This window comes from Scardinius erythrophthalmus, assembly GCF_964197995.2.
Source record: "Scardinius erythrophthalmus genome assembly, chromosome: 2".
NCBI lineage: Eukaryota > Metazoa > Chordata > Actinopteri > Cypriniformes > Leuciscidae > Scardinius > Scardinius erythrophthalmus.
The window spans coordinates 19,110,065-19,124,399 of NC_138222.1; positions in this window are offsets into that span (position 1 = coordinate 19,110,065).

Below are 14,335 nucleotides of genomic sequence, written 5' to 3' on the forward strand. Positions count from 1 at the left end.
CCTTCTGCCGCAAGGAACTTCCCCAAGATTCCCGATTCAAAAAGGTATTAAGCAGGGATGTCCTATATCCCCACTGTTATTTATTATTGCAGCCGAGATGTTATCCATTCTTATTAAAAATTCAGATTTTAAAAAACTAACAATATTTGATCAACAACTGACAATAAGCCAACTTGCTGATGATACAGCCATATTTATGGAAAATAGCGACCAACTCCCAAAAATCCTTGAAACAATAGATTCCTTTTCAAAAGCGTCTGGGCTAAAATTGAATCTCAATAAATGTGAACTTTTACCTATTCATGATTGTAATCTCTCAGTTATTCACTCCATCCCTGTTAAAACAACAGTAAAGTATCTAGGCATACAAATCACAAAGGACGGGAATCAATTAACCAAACTTAATATCTGGGGGAACTTGGAAAAATGTAAAGCTCATCTCAACTCTTGGTCTCAGAGAGATCTATCTATTATCGGGCGAACATTACTTACAAAAACTGAAACCATCTCTCGCTTTATCTACCCAGCCCAATCATTATCAGTTCCCAAGGATGCAATCAAAGCAATAAACCAAGCAAACTTTAACTACATTTGGAAGGGTAAAACGCATTATATAAAAAAAGAGTAAAATGATTAGAGACTATGAAGAAGGCGGGGTTAGGGCAATTGATTTTGAATGTATTGATGGTACAATCAAAACCAACTGGCTAAAACAATTTCTAATTAAAAAAACACAAATTTGGTTTCACATTCCCAACAATATCTTTATGAAACTTGGAGGCATCAAATTTCTCCTTAGTTGTGATTATGACCTCAAGAAACTTCCCTATAAAATCTCTTCATTTCATTATCAAACTCTGTTTTATTGGAAAATGATATACAAACATAATTTTAGCCCTCACAATATCCCAATATGGAACTGCAGGTATATTTTACATAATCGTAAATCTCTGTTTATACAAAACTGGTTAGATAAGGGCATTTGGTCTGTTTCTCATTTACTGGACTGTAATGGTAACTTACTCTCATTCGAGGATTTTTGTGCTAAATTTAATATTATAGACAAACAGCAATATAAAAAAGTTTTTAACGCAATACCTAAGCAAGTTCTTTTAATGATATCTCACCGGCATCGAGACTGTTCGACTCCAAAGCTTCCTTCGCTTTTGGTACAAGGGAGTAATCTGTTCGAATGTAAAATAAGTAACCTCGCTATTAGACAAATATTTAACAAAGAACTGTACCCGTTCTCTAGATCTTACAATTCAATCTCCAGGTTTTTTTCCAAAAAAGATGCTGAATGTTTAAGATCCCTTTTCTTTAAATTTCCAATTGTGCCAAAAGCTAAGGAAGTACACTACAAGGTCCTAAATGGAATCTATCCATCTTCTGAGTTTCTTTCTAATAGATTTGGTTTTGATTGTAAGAACTGTGTGTTTTGTACCAATAACGCAGAAACCACAGATCACATGTTCTATGATTGTATTTTCATCGATGCCTTCTGGAGTGATTTATTCCATTGGTTATCTAAATATCTGCCTGTTCCTGTTTTAAAGAAAGAAAATGTTTTATATGGTTTTATTGTCAAAGATAACAATCACAATATGTTGATTAACTCCATAGTAATACTTGGAAAATTCTTTATACATAAGAACAGATTTATGAAATCCATTCCCAAATTTTTTGCTTTTCACAAAGAATTGTACTGTTACTTTTCATCTCTGAAACACATGAAAGGAAAGAAGGCTGTGAAACTTTATACAATGATAGAAGATCTCGAAATGCAAAAAAATCCCTAGCCCTCTCTCAGTGTTATTTTTTTTATTTTTTTTTTATTATTATTATTATTTTTTTTTTTTTTTTACTACTTTAATTTATCTCTATCTCTTGTAATTCTCTCGCTTCTCTTAAGCGTCTTTATGTTTGATTCTATCCACAAGTCATCTTAAACTGTCATGTTCATAAAAAAAAAAAAAAAAAAAAAAAAAAGCTAACAACAGATCGCGCTGTAACATGGAGAAACAGTCGTTTTGAAGACAATAAACATGTTTGCTATGATATTTGAGTTACCTGTGTTTTTCAATCCATGCCAGGTATTTCCATAATAATAGATTATATTTATAATGTAATGCTAATCTATATAGACTATCATTGTGCAGAACAGTATACAATAGTATATTTTCTGTCTGATTTTTTTATCTGAAGCCAAATTAGATCACAGAAAATTATTTAAAATACTCGATTTGCTTTATAAAGTAAGTTTATAAGCACAAACATGGTTTTAATCTCATAAATTGTCGTGTATTGATGGTGTGCTAAGCTAACATGCTAGCTAGCCCTAGGTGCACCTGCCACCTAGAAGTTATATTTTTATTATTTTTTGAACGCTTACTGAAATGTTTCTTTATTCAAGAAATGCATTTAAAACAGTTTAGAATGTAAGGGTGAACTTTGAGAAAATAAATTAGTGACTGAAACCATATGAATAGCATGTGAATAGCCAGTCGTTAGTAACTAATGCAGACAAAAGAAATGCATATTTAGAGCCATAACCTGGCTGGAGAGGTGTGAATGTGTGCAGGGGGAGACTGAGACTGAATGGGGCTCGTTTGCACCACAAAACAATAAAGACAATATACTGCATAGATGGTAAGAAGATGACACTAAATATCAGTAGCATTTTAGCATCAAATCAAAATAAAGTCACATGACATGGTCTTGAAAAACATTTCACTAAATACAGAGTTTTGGACTTATTATCTTAAGATTTTAAACATAAAATGTTTAGACATGTGGCATTAGCTGTAGTGCATTTCTAGACTGCTCCAGGGCCAACTTCAATTTTATTTTCATGAGGATGTTTCATAAAAAATAATTTCTAATAACTTTACAAAACTTTGAAGCTATTTATAACAATTTTTGTCATTATGACAATAATTAATTCTACATTACAATAAACTGCCAGGTGTCAGCTTTCAAATGAGATCATACTTGTGCTTTTAGTACAAAGGGTTCATGAACTGTATCTGTTTCAGTTTGGGTATGTCATTTCTTGGGATTTTTCAAAAGTGGGGTTGCAGCTTAACAGGTTAATGGAGCAAAAGATCTTCTGTGTAAAGCTCCGATTTTGACCGCGCCAGACTTTTCTAAAGCCTTTATGCTTGAGGTGGATGCAAGTGGGGTTGCTGCGGGAGCTGTATTATTACAGATATCAGAAACTAATCTGGAATTACCAGTCTGTTACTTTTCAAAAAAATTCAGTGACAGTCAACGTCGATATAGTACAGTGGAAAAAGAGGCTCTAGCTTTGTTGTTAGCCCTGCGACACTTTGATGTTTATTTAAGTGCTAACCCTTTCCCTGTAAAAGTATATACAGACCATAACCCGTTGGTATTCCTGTCCCGTATGCAAAATTTAAATCAACGCTTAATGCGCTGGTCCCTGGTCATTCAAGAATATAATCTTGAAATTGTTCACAAACGTGGCTCGGAGATGGTACTCTCTGATGCGCTGTCCAGAGCAGTTGGTCCTGAAAATGCCGTTTGTAAATAGACGAGACAAAATAAATTTGTCTCTTTCTTTTTAGTGGGGAGAAATGTTACGTTGTTTAATTTAATGATTTTGATGAATGATGTTATTTTTCTGTTGTGTTTGTGCATGTGGTTTTGTTGTGGTTCTCTCTCTCTCTCTCTCTCTCTCCCAGTGGCGCTTGTTAGAGCGCGTACAGGTGTACGGCATTACGATGACGTCAGAAGTGGCATGGCGGCTTTGATATAAGCGGGTGTGGATGTTTCCTCCTCGAGCTCTCCTCTCTCCCGGCTTCGTGTTTACTTTAACTTGCTTTCTAATCCTGGTTGTACCATCGTAGCCATTTGAAACCTTGTAATTACAATGTGAAAACTTGTCGAATCACCTTTGTAACTAAAGGAGAGGTATGTAGGGAGGCGGGTGCCTTTTTATTGTTTTCCTCCGTTTTCTCTTGTTTTGAGGTTAGCAGGGAGGTAAGACTATGTTGTTTATTTTATTCTTTATTTTGAGAAGGAGAGAGGTTTAATGCGGTAGATAGTTTCAAGATTTTGTTTGTTGTTTTGGCTTTCCCCTCCTGAGGTATTTAATTTAATCTTTTGTTTTGTCTCCTATGTTTATGTAATAAACAAATATTTTTTTTCTTAATATAACTCTTGGTTTCGATGGCTTCTTATATTATTTAATTAATGAAGCGGGAGATGAGACTCCGGGCATCTTACTGTAGCGGGGTTAAGGTGCTCTATAATTGAAACAAATCCCCGCGTGCTTTGTTAAATTGTGCGGGTCGAAAATGGGCTGTGGTGGTGCAGTTTTTTGTCGGACCTCGTAACAGCAGGCTACACGAATAAACAAGGTATGCAAAGTGGTGCAATGGATCACTGGGTCCTACCACCTTGGTGAAAACTATGCCTCCAGCAGAGACTTCAGCAGATACCATTGGGGAACAGGCTTTGACCCCATAGGTGATATCTTTTCCCTTCAAGGTTTAGTAATAGAACATCACTGGAACAGAACAATACATCCACACCGAGCAAACTTGAACTAATATAAACTACTTCTTCTTACGATTAATTTTCACACTTTAATCATTGTAAATACCTAAAGAGTTACATATGCCAAGTAAGAAAACATATAAGTGGCTACATGTGGTGTGATAGAACTTCAAGGCCCTAGGCATAGTTGTCTATAAAAATCTCATACAGCAATCATGTGAAAAGCAACATGAAAGCAAATAAGAAGAACCCGTCAAAGTCTAGAACTCTTGATTAGTTTGATTCCATAATAACCCAATGGATGAATTGCAAAAAGCAAGTGCATATTAACTATCTTGATGGCAGACTACACGAATAAACAAGGTATGCAAAGTGGTGCAATGGATCGCTGGGTCCTACCACCTTGGTGAAAACTTGCTGGGACCCAAGGGGTATATATGCCTCCTGCAAAGGCTTCAGCAGATACCATTGCGGAACAGGCTTTGACCCCATAGGTGATATATTTTCCCTTCAAGGTTTAGTCATAGAACATCACTGGAACAGAACAATACATCCACACAGAGCAAACTTGAACTAATATAAACTTTTTCTTGCAATTAATTTTCACACTTTAATCGTTTTAAATACCTAAAGAGTTACATATGCCAAGTAAGAAAACATATAAGTGGCTACATGTGGTGTGATAGAACTTCAAGGCCCTAGGCATAGTTGCCTATAAAAATCTCATACAGCAATCATGAGAACAGCAACATGAAAACAAATAAGAAGAACCCGTCAAAGTCTAGATCTCTTGATTAGTTTGATTCCATAATAACTCAATGGATGAATTGCAAAGCAAGTGCATATTTATTATCTGGAGGGCAGGCTACACAAATAAACAAGGTATGCAAAGGGGCAAAATGGATCGCTGGGTCCTACCACCTTCGTGAAAACTTGCTGGGACCCGAGGGGTATATATTTCTCTTGCAAAGACTTCAGCAGATACCATTGGGGAACAGGCTTTGACCCCATAGGTGATATCTTTTCCCTGCAAGGTTTAGTCATAGAACATCACTGGAACAAAACAATACATCCATTCAGAGCAAACTTGAACTAATATAACCTCTTCCTACTGTTGTAAAGTTTTCTTTGATCGAAGCAGAGACCAGTGAGACAGTTGGGATCACGTTCAACGGAAGTTATTCTTTATTGAGAACTCCGCTGTACGTGGCTGTAGAACTTCCAACATAATCTGATCTAACATAACTTTACATGTTATCTTATAGGCATTTTAGGAGGAGGGACTTTTGGGGGTGGAGACAAATTCAAACAAAGCATGTAAATGAGTATACAGGTTAAGGTAACAAAAGGTGAGATTCTCAGTGAATCATTTGTGTGCTAATCCCATCAGTCTGAGTGAAACTGGGGCTCGAAGAGCCATTAAAGAAAACAGGAATTGCAACTTTGCTGAGATCTTAACCTTAAAAGCTAAAATCAGTATTCTTCACTGTGATGTTATGTAAGGAAGCATATCTGAAATAGATTCTTAAATTTTAACCCTTCAGTCCCCTCTTTGAGAGTTCTTAAAAAAACTCTCACAAAATACAAATTTAAACACTTAAAAGTTAATTCTTGTAACTTGAAAAAGTTACAGGCACGTATAACTTATTCTGTGTTGTGTCCTTGATTTACATGAGTGTCATAGTTCTTCTCAAAACCATAACTGTTGACACCTGCGACGTAGGGTGTAAAATGTCACATGATTACACAGAAAACCATGTAGCATAAGAGTGGAAGTCTTGAAAGTCCATGGCGCCTGAATAGCTGTGAAGTCTGTTTCCTGTAGAGTCCATTTGTCACGTAGAGTCGCTCTGATGACTCGTCCCTCATGAGGTTTGTTCATGGAAATCTGAGGTGATGTTTTATACCAGGATGCAGCTTGTGAAGACATCATGGCATACACACATACCTGTAACACAATAAAACAAAGAAACGGCAGACCAGCAGTATTCATGCATGGACTTCATTCTTCCATAAGTCGCACATGTTCTGTGTTGATTTTCTGTAATTGCATGTTGACACAGAAACGAACATGCGATTAGGGTCCGTGATGTCTCTGCGCTGTGTATTTTTCATTTTCTTTTATGGTTGGAACTCATTTTCTCGTGAACAAGTTTCTGAACCATGAATAATTATCTTCAGTCATCTGGGGTGTAATTTTGTTGAAAGATCAAAACTGCTTGTTGGTTAACTTGACATTAACCCGGTGCAGCACTCATGTAATGGTGCAGGCTTGTAGTCTTGATCATGTCGATGGATGACTGAAGGTTTCGTATGTCTCTGCGTTGTGTATTTTTCTTCTGTGTTGGTTGGCTCGGCAGTGGGTCTAGTTGTTTTCTTGAGGTTGTGGCTTCATATGCAGGTGAGGAGGTCTTTGCATATGGGTCTCAGGAGAGCCATCAAGTGTTTATCTGCAAAGAGGAAGAAAGAAAACAAAAGACGACAGAGCAGTATCTGTCCAAACACTAGGGTTGTAGCAGTATTTGTTTAAACACTAGGGTTGTAGCGTTTTCAGAGTCTGCTGTTGTTGTTTCATTCTTTCCCTATTTCTTAATTTATTTGACACCTATGGACCAGTGAGGTAAGGATGGACTAAATCGGGAAAGGCCTATGAGGTAGTCTTCACCCTGGGTTCACCCCGGAACGCCTGTTGCGTCAGTTCTTCCCAGGGCACCTCACTTGTCCGTGTCCTATTCTGTCCCTGTGTTGTGTACACACTTTACAGTGTGTGAGAAAATTGCCACATTTCCATTCTCCAGTGAAACATCAGTCCTAGTAGGCATCATAACCGAGGATGGTGTCTGATTGTAATGGTTCTGTGGTTTCAAGTTACCCCACGAGTTTAACGAGGAGGGGAGGGGCTGCTTCAGAATATCAAGCAGGCTAAGCAGAAGCTGAGTAACCTTATTTACATCTTTAAAGTTCTTTTTGCTTTTCCTACACTCATTTCCAAAATGTCCGTGCTTGCCACAGTAAGAACAACTGGCTTCTCTAGGGCTTTTGCGTTTCTTTTGCTTCTCTGAGTTAACCTTAAAGGATGCTGCTGCAATTTTTACTCTTGCCTTGACATCAGAGTCTCTTTCCCAAATAGCTAAACTGTCCAAGTTGTCTTGCAGGGTTCTACTGGACCATGTTAATTCTAAGTAAGGCAATGCATTTCTATGTTCTGACAAAAGACCATCGGACCATGCGCGAACTAGAGGACCATTATGACCTAACACTTTCTCTGGAGTGTTGGCAATTCCGCTGTAAACGGCAGTGGTCAGACAGAATCGTTCTGTGTACTCACAAACAATTTTTTTTTTCTCTTGTACACAATTGGTAATTTTTGACCAGTCCACGTTCGGTCCAACAATGTTCTTTAAAATTTTCAAAACACCTTCTCTCAAATCGCCTTTACTGACATGTTGCAGTTCGGAAGTAACAGCAGACTCAAAATTGTTGAATTCAGATTCAGTTAGAATTTGTGACATCAGCTGTGTAACTTCCGGCAACGACATGTCGTAAAGATGCATTTTACTGAACAATGCTCTCCTAAACTCAGAAAAAATTATTTGCACTGGTGGCAAACTTTCAGCAATTCTCTCAATATCTTTCGGACCTAAAGATGTTTTGACTGCTTGTGGCTGCAATATGGGGGTTGCAAATGAAACTGTATCAACACCTTTTCCCTGAGGCTTTTGTCTAGCTACGCACACTTCAACTGCATTTACATCTGCATTTACATCTGCATTGACATTGTCCTCTATACTATCAAAAGACTGTAAATCAGGATAGCTTTCATCTGACTGTTGGTCTTCTAAATCACATTTGGTTGAGGCTTTGTTATGGCCCACCTTTGTCTTGAGACATTGTTTGTTCTGATCGTTTAACGTAGCAATACACCGAGCTTGTTCTTGTGCAATGGATAAGCTAAATTCTCTGTGACAACATATGATGGCTTTCACATCGTTCTTGCGAATACTTGCTCCTAGTACCTTCTTACAATCTTCAATTGACCACACTTTGTCTGCATCAATGGCAAATTTCTTTGTTAAATTCAATCTGACTTTCTCAGTCACGATGGAGTCCATGTGCTCTGATAACAAAGACTTGAATTCCCTATCTGTCCAAAAAGGTGTAATCAGTCTAGTACTTTTCCTAAACATTTTGTGAATTTCTGTTACCACAAACAAAACACTAAAAAAAAAACTTCTCTCTACTGTCTTGCAAACAGAGGGTACACTTGTTAACACAGCTTAACTATTGTTAACTTTCTAAATTACCACACTTAACTTCCCTGCTGACAAGAACAGAGGATCAACAGAAATAACTAGCATGTAAAGCTAATTCTTCTCTGCCTAAAGCAAAGGATACCAACTATTAGCACTTGATGCTAACTTTCTCTAGCTTACAGATCAAGAGCATACACACAATATTAACATGTAACTGTTAATCTTCCCTGCCCACAACAGAGGGTAAATTTCATCTCTGTAAGATTAATAAGGGAATTAGGATCAATATAACTCAAAGGGGATTGAATTACAGGGAATAAGAACCGAATTATTATGCAAATTATTCAGAATTAATATTTAACACTTTATCAACTATTCATCCACCGATAAATTGAGATTAGGGTATTTTATCAATTCTGGACAGAATATTATCCCGTGGCCTACGGTAATAATATCATAAAGTTATGATAACTGATTAATATGAGCAAGGTAGCAAAATCTACAGTTTAAGGCAGTAACTTGTAAGCACACAGCACAAGACGCTTGTATGTTAAAATCAACCAAGACTTTATTGAACTACTCTAATACACACAAACTAAACTAAACACACAAACATTCATTCAGACAGTGACAGAGAGTGATGTTATTAACGGAGGGTGAATGGAGTCCCAAATGTCTAGCGTTAGACACTATTTCTTGACCGCAACCTGAGAGAATCAATCTACTAGCACTTTAATCTTAGTTCGTTTTCTTAATAAGATTTGCACCAGTTCAGCCAGAATTAGGAGATATTGTGTACTTGCGTTTGAATGCTCCTGTGAGCGCGTGTGTTCCCTTCTGTGGCGAAGTTGCTGGAGAGGGAATCTCTTCGGCGCTGATTGGCTGGCAGTCGGTCGATGATGCGTTCTGAGGGATAGCACTCGATGGTGAGTGGTTGGTTGGCTTTGCCGGGTGGCGCTTCGTTCGCGGGATTTCCTGGATTGCGGGTTGCTATGCAACGGAGTTTCCTCTGAGTCTGGAGCGACTCTGAGAGGGGTTTCTTTGACGAAGTTCAACGAAGGATCTTACGGAAGAGTTGATGAGTTTTGCGTGAGCTCTTGGTGGTTTGAAGAGTTTGTAAGCATACACGCTGGACGATGGAAAGGTCAGCAAGAGCAAAAGTCACTGCAAAAGCGAGGCACAAGGCAGGCAAAAAGCAAGGCAAAAAGCAACGCATAGGTGCTTGTCATTGGGTTATAAGCGTGTCCATCTGACCCGTCCTTCCTAGTGCGACAGCCAATCAGATATTGTCTTGGGCGGGACCTACGCCCCGTTCTCCGGTTCTTGCATGTAATTAGCGTAAAGTCCACGTGATCACGTGTGCCCAAACTCCTGAGAGTTTAGTTAAACGCTTTAATAAGTAAACTTAATAGTTTAAATATGGTGCATCCTACACACATCTACTTTATATCAAAATTCTAGAAATCATTTACCCATCAAGTAGGTACCAAAATACATATACTTCCCATAGTTGAGGTGGAACTAAATAAGGATTTCGCTGTGATAAGTGTTTAACACACAAAATTAACTTCAGTAATATACAGCATACATAATACAGAGAATACACATGTATGAGGCAACTTCTGGTGATTAGTTCCTATAACTGAGGTAGAAAACCTTACAAATAGGCTGTAATGAAAGTTAAACACACAGAAAGAACTCCACAGGTTACATAAAATATACATGATACTTAAAATATATGTGAGGTAAATACTGGTGATCAATTCAGCTTATTGAAAGCAATTTTGAGACCGTTGTTTGTATTAAACCACAAGTCGGTTAATTTCAGTCTATTGGTTTTGGAGACAAAAGTCTCTGGAATTTACAACTGCCGAAAGGTGGGTGTCCCCTGGTTTAGGGTTTATGGTGATTCTGGGCCATAAGAATGCTTAAGCATCCTTCGTTTCCTGATAAGGCTGTGGATTTATGCATTGGGGTCACCACAGGGTTTCTTGGCCATTTGGTCGTAAGTTTGGGGAACAAAGGAATTTCCTGCTGTCCTGGCATCGCTGGTTTGAGATTAGACACGCACAACAAGGGGAAGGGGGGTGACATCTTCTTTAGCCATCTCGGCACCATGACTGTGTTTTATGACTTACTAATGATTCACTGGGGAATCGTTCCGAACTGTGGAATGTGGTGTTGGGTTCATATGAAATGGACTGTTCAAGGATAATCCTACATCTCTAAAAGAAAAACTTTTTAGAGGCTCATCTTTAGTTAACCAAACTCTACAGCTGTTTGTTAACTACTTCTCTGAACGGCGCAGAGGAAAAAAACATTTGTACTGGTCTGCATTGGTTCTTTGAATGGAGTGAAACTCACCGAATCGTTGGTTGTACAGAAAAATTTCGTCTGGAATTCAGTCAGCTTTGTTGAGATCTTTGAGCTTGAAGTTTCAAGATTCAGTCTGGAACTCAGTCAGCTTTGTTGAGATCTTTGAGCTTGAAGTTTCAAGATTCAGTCTGGAACTCAGTCAGGCATTGAGATATTTTTGGAGCTTGAAGTTTTCGATCTGGAGGAAGCTGGAAAGATTCAGTCTGGCAATCTTTGTCAGATCTTTTGTTGAGCTTGAAGTTTCAAGATTCAGTTCTTTGAGCTTAAAATTCTTTGAGTTTCCTTTGTCTCCATACGGGTCACGGGGCACCATCTGTTGTAGCAGAGACCAGTGAGACAGTTGGGATCGCGTTCAACGGAAGTTATTCTTTATTGAGAACTCCGCTGTACGTGGCTGTAGAACTTCCAACATAATCTGATCTAACATAACTTTACATGTTATCTTATAGGCATTTTAGGAGGAGGGACTTTTGGGGGTGGAGACAAATTCAAACAAAGCATGTAAATGAGTATACAGGTTAAGGTAACAAAAGGTGAGATTCTCAGTGAATCATTCGTGTGCTAATCCCATCAGTCTGAGGGAAACTGGGGCTCGAAGAGCCATTAAAGAAAACAGGAATTGCAACTTTGCTGAGATCTTAACCTTAAAAGCTAAAATCAGTATTCTTCACTGTGATGTTATGTAAGGAAGCATATCTGAAATAGATTCTTAAATTTTAACCCTTCACTACGATTAATTTTCACACTTTTATCATATAGTGACCAGTGGTGTTGTAAATACCTACAGAGTTACATGCAGCAAATACGACTTGGGTAAATGTGAATTAGCTCAAGGATATAGGGAATTTTGGAAATATTAATAATTATAACTCATGGTCATAATAATTCAGAAATCGCATGTACATTTATTTTATCAATTGTCGAGATTACCTTGTTCTGTAACTGGTATGGTCATCAGTCATTCGTCCAGCGAATAAATGTGAGATTATCACAGTTAAGAAGGGGTATCCCTTTACAAACTCCAAGAAAGTTTTATCTTCTGGCCACGAACATCAAACTTTCTGAGTTTATGAATTAAGAACTACTCAATGTAGTCTAAAATATCGAGCTTTGTAGCTTAGATCTTTTAGTTTCATTGACTTATAAGGTGGGTTTTCAAACACAGAGACAGTTAAAAGTATAAATGGGTTTATTAACAAAATGGCACACACTAGAGATTATATAAGCTACAAATATAAACATACGTAAAACGCAAACAATAAAACAAACAAACATTTAAACAAACAAGAACATAAGAAATAAGGTGATAAGGTGAGAGAAAAGAAAAGAGGGTAACTTAATTCACAGACCTAAGAACTAGACCCCTGAAATCAGCTTTTTAGAGAGAGATACTTGCAAGATTCTGTGCTCTTTCAGTGTGGTGCTGAAAAGGGACGCGCGCGTGCGCGTGTCCGGCTGGTTTGCGTCTAGATTCGTCTTCTGGGTCGTTTCGCAAGATGATGTAAAGGCTCACTTGAATTTAACGTTACCGAGAAAGTTAGATCATTTCCCTTTTGGAGGGGAAAGGCAGGGATGAATTTAGTTGCAAAGGAACGGCAGCTTCTTACATGACGCGGGGTATGCGTCCCAGAGGCCAAGGCCAGGCCTGTCCAGCTGGTTGCGTTGGGAGGAGAAGCGCCGCGCGGGGAGAAGAGAAAGGTCAGAGCGAGAGCAGGAGAGAGAGAGGATACTGAAGGTTTAGGCTTTTATCAGTGTCCCGTGTACCGTCCCCCTTTCGTGGAGGACGAATCCTCTTAGAGCATTCCTGTGTTAATGCAGCCCGACCCTCGTGTGGAATCACGAGAGGGCAAACTATGATATTATGCTCAGGGAATTAAAACGCATGGAACCATAACGTTTATCACAGTCTCTTATCAAAAATCTCCTTCGTCGTGCAAAGGGGATTAAAACAATACTAAGGACGAATATTGACAAAGATAGCAACATAGAGATACATTCTTTTGTTGAACAAAGGCACTTTAAGATTACCTTACTGTAATCCAAAAACACAACTATTCTAATATCACACTGGTGAACATGCAAATCACCCGGAACACTCTTTATACAGTTGTAATAGTTGGTAAAATGAAATTTTACTAGTGGAAGTCCATATATGGTAATGTGCGTGTCTGTGTGTATCTGTGAGGTCGCGTTGGAATGTTGCGCCCCCGTTGTCTTCCCTTGCATGGGCTGGATGAGCTTGGTGGTCAAATTTTATGACTACCAATGAGCTCGGGTTACGGGATGCGATTCTACTGGGAGAACATTCTTCAAGAATACATTTCAGAGCCAAACACTCGAAGATCATAACTATATGATCAAAACAACATTAATCACACATACATACAGGAAGTTCAGATACAAGTCTGAGTTACATACATTAAAAGGATATTAAGTTAAACACAACGGATGTTTGTGTGTGTGTGTGTGTGTGTGTGTGTGTGTGTGTGTGTGTGTGTGTGTGTGTGTGTGTGTGTGTGTGTGTGTGTGTGTGTGTGTGTGTATGTATGTGGAGTATCTTTGAGGCTTGTCACTTGATTCAAAGGTATGTGGTTTTCTTTACAGAGAGGGGGGATTTTACAAGGGTTCCCTTTGTTTACGTTAACGTATGACTCAGATGTCTCTCAGGGGAGCCACCACGATGCAATTTTGACCGTTCATGGTAGACTTAGAGGCACCATGAACAGACTCGTTGTCTTTTTAGACAACGAAGAATGTGTTTGGAGATCATGATTCACTAATTTGAACATCATGTGACCGGATGTCATTGTTGCTACATACATATGCCCAGTAAGAAAACATATAAGTGGCTACATGTTGAGTGATAGAACTTCAAGACCCTAGGCATAGTTGTCTATAAAAATCTCATACAGCAATCATGTGAAAAGCAACATGAAAGCAAATAAGAAGAACCCGTCAAAGTCTAGAACTCTTGATTAGTTTGATTCATTGATTACCCAATGGATGAATTGCAAAGCAAGTGCATATTTATTATCTGGAGGGCAGGCTACACGAATAAACAAGGTATGCAAAGTGGTGCAATGGATCGCTGTGTCCCACCACTTTGGTGAAAACTTGCTGGGACCCGAGGGGTATATATGCCTCCAGCAAAGGCTTCAGCAGATACCATTGGGGAACAGGCTTTG